Source organism: Choloepus didactylus, chromosome 2 (genome assembly GCF_015220235.1).
Source record: "Choloepus didactylus isolate mChoDid1 chromosome 2, mChoDid1.pri, whole genome shotgun sequence".
In the NCBI taxonomy this organism is placed as follows: Eukaryota; Metazoa; Chordata; class Mammalia; order Pilosa; family Megalonychidae; genus Choloepus; species Choloepus didactylus.
This window is the reverse complement of record NC_051308.1, coordinates 145,378,555-145,389,546: the sequence shown is the minus strand read 5'-3', so window position 1 is coordinate 145,389,546 and position 10,992 is coordinate 145,378,555.

The window sequence follows — 10,992 nt, the reverse complement described above, 5'->3', positions numbered from 1 at the left end:
CAGGCCCAGGACAAAACACTGCCCTAATCCATACCGTTCATAGCTCCCTTAATCTGCACTGATTCACTGCTCCTCGCTCCAGTGTTTTTTAGTTCCTCTCATTCAAGAAGCCAACAGAAGTCCAGAATGACCACTCACTTTGCCTGGGATGGTCAGGTGGAAGAAATAATAATCTCACAGTACTAACATTCGGGGTAATATGTCTTGCTTGTCTGTTTTCTATTTTATTTTTGTAATGGTACTACTATAGACAAATAAAGCTTAAAAACATCATAAATGTATAAATGGAAAAAGTGATCCCCATAAAACAGCTTAACAATTGATTTGTTGTTTCAAGTGTTGTTATAATACATACCCACTTATCTTGTTGTTAAACTCTGATTCCTAAAAGCAAAAGTAATGCATTCATTTTTACTGTCTATTCCTTAGTATTTGCCTTTATGCCTGAGTAACATTATCACCATTAGATTCGTTTTAACTAATTTCTAAGCTACTTGGCTACTTCTTGCAAAATTTTGTTAATCATTTATGCAATAAGTAAACTCAGGTCTTATATGGAGATGGCAATTTCCCAAATTTGTGCAGATGTCAAGTGTCATAAGCAAATTCAGAGGCTCCAAAATTAACATTAGTTCTGAAGTGCAGTCTTTCTTTTTTAAAAATCAAAATGTGAAAGATCCTGGAGTAATTGTTAATTATTCAGATTGTCAAATACAGTTTCCAAGTTCACATTTTTATATTTTCTTTCCCAAATTCCATGTAATTAAAATGATCAAAAGTGAAAAGATGCATATCAATACTGAAGAAAACTATTTGCAGACTTGAGATTTTGAGAAATTTCAGGAAGAAACATGGGTGATCACATACAAGGTTGCTGACCATATAATTGTACTTTTGTGGAAATAAGAAAAAGACACTTTCTGAGGAGATAAGAACCCTAAGGGCATGCTGAGGTTTGTATACATTATGTCCACCAGAAAAAGCCATATTCTTTAGTGCAATCTATGGGGGCAGATGTATTAGTGTTGATTAGGTTGGAACCTTCTGATTGAGTGCTTCCATGGAGATGTGACCCACCCAACTGTGAGTGACACCTTTGATTAGGGTGTGACCTCTTGATTGAATGTTTCCATGGAAATGTGGCCCCACCCATTCAGGATGGGTCTTGATTAGTTCACTGCAGTCCTATAAAAAGAGCTCACAAACAGAGGGACCTCAGAGCAACTGAGAGTGACATTTTGAAGAGGAGCTGCATCTTACAGAGACATTTTGAAAACAGCTGTTGAAGGCAGAGTTTTGCTGATGATTTGGAGGTACTAACCTAGAGTTGCCCCAAGAAGATGACACAGAGATGTTTTGGAGAACGCCACTTTGAAACGCAACCTAGGAGCAAGCATACATCAGCCACGTGCCTTCCCAGCTAACAGAGGTTTTCGGACACCATCAGCCATCCTTCAGTGAAGGTACCCTATTGTTGATGCCTTACCTTGGACATTTATGGCCTAAGACTGTAACTGTGTAACCAAATAAACCCCCTTTATAAAAGCCAATCCATTTCTGGTATTTTGCATTCTGGCAGCATTAGCAAACTGGAACAGGGCTCATTATTATTTCTCAAAATGTGGCAGAGTAGTTCCAAGATTCAGTTTTTGACCCTTTCCTCTATCTACCCCTACCCACTACTTCATTTGCATGCCTTTAAATAACATCTTAACATCAATAATAGCCAAATTTGTATTTTTCAACCCTATCCACAAGCCTTAGCTCTTGATTCATGTATCTCTTGTATACTCAGCATATTCACTTAGATTATCTAATTGGTCTATCAAAGTTAACATGGCCAAAGACAACTCTTGATTCCCCTACTCTCACCCAAACCTGGTATTTCCTAAATCTTTCCCATTTCAATTACTGTCACAACCATCCACACAGATATTAAGCTCCAAATTCTACATTATCCTCAACTTTTCTCTTTTCCCATCTCTTACTGAAATACTGCAGCATATTCTGTCAGCTATATCTTCACTACAAATCCTGATCCAAACCTTTCCCACACCTTCTATTGTGACCAGCTAGTACAAGTCACTATCCTCTCTCATCAGAGCTCTTGCAATAGCCTCCTAGCTCTTCTATATGATTCTATTCTCCTTTTACAGTCTTCTTCACACAGCAATTGGAGTGATCTTTGCAAAATATAAATCAGACTATGTCATTGCATGGTTCAACCACCCCACCCACAACAGTCCCCCATTACAATTAGAAAAATATCCAAACTCATTATCATGGTGAACAAGTCCCTACATATCTAACCATTCTGTAGTTCTTGGACTTCATCTAAAACATTCTCCATCTTGCTCACTACCCTCCTAACATTGGCCTTTTGGTTCTTTCTCAAAAGTGCCAAACTTGTCTTGCTATCTCAGAACTTGCCTTTCTTGTAAAAGCAAGTTCAAGGAATTCTCCTACAAAATCCTGTGGGAGAGCATTCAAGTTATACTGTCAGAGACAAGTGATTGCTGGCTGTTGGACACACAGTTCAGTGCCTGGCATTATGATGAAATGTTTTCTAGGTGTTTCAGTTTACTAAAGTTGCCAATAGGCAATGTACCAGAAAATGGGTTGGCTTTTAACAATGGAGATTTATTAAGTTACGAGTTACAATTATAAGGCCATGAAAATGTCCAAATTAAGGCATCAAGAGGAAGATACCTTCTCTGAGGAAAAACTGCTGGCATCTGGGGTTCCTCTGTCACATGGGAAGGCACATGGCAACATCTGCTGTCCTTCTCTCCTGGTTTCTGGTTTCAATGGCTGTCTCCAAAATGTCTCTGGGATTCTGTGTGTGGTTTTCTCTCTCTGACCCTCATAAAGCACCCCAGTAAAGGGATTAAAACAAAACTTGAATGGGCTGGGTCATATCTCAATTGAACCTAAAGGTTCCACCCACAACAGGTCTACCCCCACAAGGAATGGATTAAAAGAACATGGCCTTTTGTGGGGTACATAACAGCTCTAAACCAGCACACTAGGGAAGAGGGTACATTCAGAACTGTGTAAAACAGGAAAATTCCTAGGGCCACATGCATGTCCAAGACAAGATGCCTGTGCAGAAAGGAACAGGAAGGCTCCTACACTTTGACCTGGAGCTATTTTCTAAACTCATTGTTTAAGCCCTGAAGGAAAGCACTTACAGAGGTCAATCTGCAAAATCTGGGAAAGGTGTTTTCTTTCTCCTCCTCCTCCTCCTCCTCCCCTTCTCCACCTCCTTCTTTCTCTTCTCCTCCTCCTCCCCTTCTTCTCCTCCTCCCCTTCTTCTTCTCCTTCTTTCTCTTCTTCTTCTTCTCCTCCTCCTCCTCCCCTTCTTCTTCTCCTTCTTTCTCTTCTTCTTCTTCTCCTCCTCCTCCTCCTCCTCCTCCTCCTCCTCCTCCTCCTCCTCCTCCTCCTCCTCCTCCTTCTTCTTCTTCTTCTTCCTCTTCTTCTTTTTTTAACTCCTGGCAATCAAGAAATGCTTTGTACAATACTAGCTAAATACAAGCTTAAGGAATGGACACTTCAGAGTCTAAGTTCCAGCAACAACACATTAAAATACCAAAATGTCCAGGTTTCAACAAAAGATTAAAAAATACAAAGAAACAGGAAGAGTCAGCCCAGGCAAAGGAGAAAATTAAAGCATCAGAAGCCATCAGTGAGAAGGACCATACCTAGAACAACTCAAAGACTTTTTTTAAAATGGTCCTAATTGTGCTCAAAGAGTTAAAGGAAAACATGGACAAAGAACTAAAAGAAATCAGGAAAATGAGAGATGAAAACAAAGAGAATACAATAGAGACATATAAATTATGAAAAGGAATCAAACAGAACTGAAGACCAGAGTAACAATAATTAAATATTCTGCAGAGGAGGTCAGTAGCACATCAGAGCTGGCAGGAGAAAGAACCATAGAACTTGAAGACAAGACTATTGAAATCACTCACTTTGAGGAAATGAAAGAAGAAAGAATGAAGAAAGTGAACAGAGCCTCAGGAACCTATGAGACATCATCAAGCGTACCAATATATACATTGTGGGAATCCCAGTAAAAGAAGACAGAGAGATGGGGGCAGAGAAAATATTCAAAGAAATAATGGATAAAAACTTCCCAAATTTAACTAAAGACATCAATATACACATCCAAGATGCTAACAAACTGCAAACAGGACAAGCCCAAATAGACCCATGCCATGGCATACTATAATTATGCTGTCAAATGTCAAAGAGAAAGAGAGAATTCTGAAAGCCTCAGGAGAGAAGCAATATGTCACATACAAGGGATCCTCAATAAGATTAAGTGCTGATTTCTTATTGGAAATCATGGAGCAAGAAGGCAATGGGATCACATAGTTAAAGTGCCAAAAGCAAAAAATTTCCAACCAAGAATTTTATATCTAGCAAAAATCTTTCAAAATGTGAGCGATATTAAGACATTCCCAGATAAAGAAAAGCTGAGAGAGTTCCTCACCACTAAACTGGCCCAACAAGAGATGTTAAAGAGAATTTTGTAGGTTGAAAGGAAAGGACACCAGAAAGCTGACTGAAGCCACATGAATAAATAAAGATCTCTGGTTAGAACAATGACATGGGTAAATATAAATGCCAGTACTATTTTATTTTTCATTTGTAACTCCACATTTTACTTCCTACAGGATGTAAGAGGCAAATACATAAAATGCAATGAGGTAATGATAAATCAATGGTTTGGGACTCATAATGTATAAACGTAATTTTTTACAAGAACTACATAAGGTGGGGGGAACAGAGGAGTATAGGAACATAGCTTCTGTATACTATTGAAGTTAAGCTGGTATCAATGCAAATGAGATTGGTATAGATGTAGAATGTTAAATTTGAACCCCATGGTAACTACAAAGAAAATATTGGAGAATATGCAAGCTCATAGAAACAGAAATTAAGAGTGTGTAGGTTGCCTGGGGCAAGGGGGTGGGCTGCGGAGTTCATGCATAATGGGTGTAGGATTTCTATTTGGAGAGATGGGAAAGTGTTAGTAATGCAAGGTGGTGGAAGTGCCACTGAATGGTACACTTGGGAATGGTTGAGATGGAAAAGTTTATGTTGTATATGTGTTTCCACAATTTAAAAAGAAAGAAAAAGACAATAACAATTAAAGCAGTATATGATTCTAAATGGGCTCTAGCAAGGAAAAGAAAAGTCTCAACAGGGCATTATTGGGACATATGGAAAGATTGGAGTATAGACTGTGATCTTTATATCAATGTTAAATTTCTTAAACCTGATAGCTGCATTTAAGGTGGTTTCAAACATGAATATCCTTGTTGTTAGGAAATGTACATGGCAGTATTAAGTATTCAAGGAGCGTGATGTATACAAGGTACACTCAAGTGTTCAGAAAATGGATAGACAGGTAGATGATAGATAGATAGATAGATAGACAGACAACACAGTGATGCAGCAAATGTGACAAAATATTGAAATAGGTGTATCGGGGGTCGCGTAGAGGTGTGTTGGAGTCTCTGGATGGAGTTTGTTCTCGTTTAGAAACTGAGAAAGAATGAGATCGTGAAACATATGACTACATGGATGAATCTTGAGGACATAATGTTGAGTGAAATAAGTCAGATACAAAAGGAGAGATATGGTATGATACCACTAATGTGAACTCTGTGAAAAATGTAAAACAAGTATCTTATATTGTGGAATATGGGGGACACAGAGATAGACAGCAGCTAGTGAAGGGGAAATGATAATCTAATAAGAACAGATAAAATATTAAGGGTCATCTTGATATGGAATGCTCAGGAATAACTATGGTTCATTAATTTTCTTGGAGTATGGTAGGGGCATATTGGAAGCTATGTAGTTATTTTCTTTCTCTTTTGTTTTGTTTGGTTTGGTTTGAAATGTTTTTTTTTATTTTCTGATGAAGTTTTAAAATTAAAAAAAAAAAAGAAACTGTTTTGTAAATTTGAAAGTGTTTCAAAAATAAAAGTTGAAAAAAAAAAATAAAGTCAGGCCTGTTCTTGCATTTAGGACAGTTCTACTGCTCTGGTCATCCACACACCCATTCTACAGGTTTATTGAGCACTATCATATGACAGGTTGTTTTACACACAGGGGATACAGCAGTGACTAAAGACCCTGCTCTCAAGGAGCTTACACTCTAGTGCCTTTCCAAGAATGCACTATTATTTCCCATCAAGATTCCTGCAATAACCTCCTAACTCTTATCTTTGCTTCTATTCTTGTTCCTTTAACATTCCATTTTTCCAGTCAAGGACTAGAGGTGTGCAGGAACTTAAAAAGTTTACCTTCCACACATTTTTTTTTTTAAACAACTTGAAAATACATTACAAAAAACAAAGCATATAGTGTGGTTTGCTCCATAGAGAGGTTTTTCCTAAAGACCCCATCTGAAATAGGGCTCCCACTCTATCTCAGGCCCCTTGGAATCTTTAGTCTGGTTTATTTTCTTCATGGCTCTTACAGTTACTAAAATGTTGCTATGGGCTATTTGCTTACTTTTTTATTCCCTATCTCCCCCACTAGGATATAAGCTTCATGCCACTAGAATATAAAGCTTCACAATGGCAGGGACTTTGTCTTTTTTATTCCTGTATTCCCAACTTATTTAATAGCACTTGGTACATGCTATGCATTGAATAAATAATTGTAGAATGAATATATTAAGAAGGACATCACAACATAGAACATGCACAGGAAAGAGCTTAAACTGGGTGGGTGTGATTCCTCCTGAAGGAGCACATGGAGGTTTCAAACTTGTAGTTATCAAGTATGAGAAGTACAAGGAGCCATGGGGACAAGCAGGTTATTTACTGAGAGTATCTACAGAATACCTGTGTTGGAGTTCACTGCCCTTTAATTGCTCCATAAAGAATGATTTGCACTAGGGTTGGTCCCAAAACTAAAATCAGAGAGTTATACTCTAAGGACAGTAAATACTTCTGTTGCAAAGATTTAGAACTCTTAATGTAGCTTTCAATATCTGAGAGAGAGACAGAGTGGAGGTTGAGGCAAAATGTGTACCTTTAGAACAAAGAGGGAAAGGAGACAGGGAAGGCAACTCTGCCTGGGGAAAATTTTCTAACTGAAGCCTTCTTGCTCCTTTCAGCATGCAGGACTCTAGCCTGCCTTCCCTTCTGCCCCCATTTCCCTAAACTGCAGCTTATTCATCTGCAGCCCATGATTGTTTTCACAGAGCTGGAAGTCAGTTATCCAATTCAAGGAAGAAAAGTTTTTTGATTATTAATCTGAACAAATGCAGTTGTAGTTAACACTTGGATAGCACTTTCCATTTGCCAGGTATTGATATAAGTACTTTAAATATGTTAATTCATTTATTTGTCACAATGTTCCCATGAGGCAGGTACAAGAATTATTCTTTCCAATTTGCAGATGATGTACAGAATTGGTAAAATTAACATCTCAAGGTACCACAGCTTTCAAGTGGCTTAGTAAGAATTCTAAACCAGGCACTACCACTACAGTCTTTGTAGAAGAAACCCATGTCATTTCCCTATGCTAATCAATCTCCATTCATTAATAGGAATGAAAACTAACGAAAACAAGACATTTGAGGTAAATTAAATAGAAAAAAGAAGAACCAAAATAAGCAAACAGACTAATTAACATTATAGAAAACAATTAATTCTGGATGCTATAAAATTCTAATTGTTATCCTTTAAAAGTATCAAGGGGCTCTTGTATCCATAAAATGTGAGCAAGATGTTTTAAAAGAAGAGCAAGCAGAAAAGTTCTTAAAATTACAAAATATTATTCCTTAAAATTAAAAAAAAAAAAAACCTCAGTTAGCATCTCTGGAGAATAAAGTGGATACCACATAAGACCAAACTAATGATATGGAAAATAAAGACAAGGAAATTTCAAGAAACATCAATAAAAAGGGTGAGGAGATTAAAATGTGAGAAAAGTATTTAGGAAACATGAAGAATTAATCAGGAAGGCCTAACAACCATATATTAAGAGGAAGAAAGGAAGGAAGGAAGGAAGGAAGGAAGGGAGGGAGGGAGGGAAGGAAGGGGGAGGGAGGGAAAGAAGGAAGGAAGGAAGGAAGGAAGGAAGGAAGGAAGGAAGGAAGGAAGGAAGGAAAAATTGAGGAGAAAATATACAATATTAGGAAAAATGGAAGAAATGGTATAATCAAAGCAATAACGCAATAATTGAAGGCATATGTCCATATGAAAATGTCTTGAGTTTCAGCAGTAAACATTTTAAAAAGACATAGGAAGAAAAATTCATGAAATATAAAAACTCCAAAGATTAAGAGAATCATTCCAAAATCTTTGAGACATAAAAAGCAGGTCCTCTATAAAGAAGTGAGAATGAGATTTGCGTCAGGAATTCTGGGTGCTAGAAGACAATAGAGGAGTGCCTGCAAAAGTTTAAAATTGTAAACTAGAATTCTAAATCCAGTCAAGGACTAGACACATGCAAGAACTCAAAAAGTTTACCTTCCACACATATTTTTTTTAAACTACTGGAAAATATATTACAAAAAAACAAAGCATAAATCCCATAAAAGTTAGACATGCACTCAATGAAACTATGAAATTAATGCAGATATGAAAGTAAGAAAACACAAAAATCAAGAGGGCTCTGTGAAGCATCACTCACAAAAGAAAGTGGGTTCCTTTCAACAAAAATCTGACTAAGAAATGTGAAGTTTCTCTGTCAATAAGGAAAAGGAAAAGCAATTAGAAACTCTGACTTTCTGTATAAGAAAGTCATGTTTCTAGAATGAAAAAAAATATGGCACGATTTTTAATAATTTATGTTATATAAGAAAATAACCCATTTGGCCTAATCTTAGAACACTCAATTTTGAGAACATAGTTTTAACCATCTACAATTATATTTTCTTCTCTACAGGTAAATCACACAATTTTGGTATCAGTGAATGATGTTTTATAATTATGATGAATTTTGCTTTCAGTTTATGGTTTGTTAGATTCAATTCTAACTATTGACAAAGATCACAAAAGCCTTGATCATAGTTATAGAGTGATTTAAATTAAACAGTCCCTTATTAATGTGAAAGAAATGATAACAATGACAGAAATTGGAAGATGACATGAGGAGACATAGAGGGACATGGAAAGGGCTAATTTCTCCTATTACATAAAAGGAATGTAGTAGATTCTGCCTTAAGTTGATGAATCAAGAAATGGAAACAAATATTTAAAGTTATAACAATGACTGCTAGAATAACTAAATTAATAATTAATTTAATAACTAAATTAGTAATTAATAATAAATTAATAATTGGGGTGGAAAAGGAAGGGGTGGAAAGAAGAGGAAAATTAAGAGATAATGCAAATGTGATGACTTTCTTTCTACTGGCAACAGTGATTCAGCCAATATTGGCTGAATCAAAAAATAGTGGGATATGCATATTACCTAGAATTCTAATGGTAACATCCAAAAGTACTAATCTTTATAAGTAAATAAATAGTCATATGAAACTTATGAAATTCTTGGTATCAGGATAAATAATACCCTGGCTAAGGTATTGCTGAAAGAAGTTAACCAGTCTTCCTGTCATCTTGCTAGCAAAGTTAAAGTGTTTAATGTGAATTATAACCATTCTTACTTCAACAAAAGGACAAGGAATTTAGGATGATTAAAGATGGATAAATAAAATGTAAAATGTGTTTTAACCATTAAACACATTAACTTTTGCTATGTAACCAACAACCAAAATATCTCAAAGGCATTCAAAAAAATAAGCATTTTATTTTGTTTTGTCTTTTTTTTTTTTATATTTGCTCACAGGTCTGCAGGTCTGCTAGGATGACTTCAGGTTTTCAGCAGTTATCCAGAAAATTATTTTCTCAGTGAAAGTTGGAAGTTCCTGCAAGGGTGAGCAAAAACACCTGAGGCCTGTATTAGCCAGGGATCTCTCCAGAGAGATAGAATGAACAGGATATATATGCATAAATCTTAAGAGATTTATTACAGGAATTGTCTCATGCAACCATGGGGATTGGCAAGTCCAAATTCCATAGGGCAGGCTACAAGTTGGAAACTCAATGAAGGTGACATTTAATTCCCCAGGAGAAGCTGGCTTTCTGGACTAGAGATAAAAATTCTTCTTTCTGACTGCTGAAACCCTCAATTCTCCCTTTAAGGCCCCCAACTGATTGGTTAAAGAGATGCCTCTGGTTGCTGAAAGTAATCTCCTTTGTTGATGTAATCAGCCACAGATGGAATCAACTGACAAGGGATTTAAATCCATCCACAAAACAAACTTACAGTAACAATCAGGCCAGTGCTTTCTGACCAAACAACTGAATACCATAACCCAACCAAGTTCACACATGAAATTAACTAGCACAATGCCTCTTAAGGCCTAGATTCAAGAGTTAATTCATTTCTACCCTCTGAGTAAAGCATGTCACATGTCCGGTCTCAACATCAGTGGAGCAGAGAAATATACTTTTCCCATGGAGGTAGGAGGTAAAGAAATAAATATATGTTAAGCAATAATCTAATCTACCACATAGACATGGAAAAAAATTATTTCTTTTCATTGGCCGCAGCTGATTTCATTCAGAAATACATTTAGGAAATTGTTACTCAAACCACAGATTTTACCTGTATTTATTTCTCAAATAGAAAAGGGCCAGTGGAAGGGTTCCAATGTCACACTGCCGGTAATACTAGGTTATAGAGCATTATATAACCCAGTCATTATTTATCCTCTTGCTATAAATGGACACTAAAGCAAATTATTCTCAAAAAGGAAAAATGTCATTTGTTCATTGCCACAGCATACACGATTAAGTGTATATTATATTTACATGTGCACATTATGTATATTATATTATATTATACTGTAGAAATGTAGTATTCCCCATGTGTTCTTTAGAATTGCAAAATTATCTAGACTATTAAAAATGAATTGGCACACCGAATAGCCAAAAATGTCTTGAGAAAGAG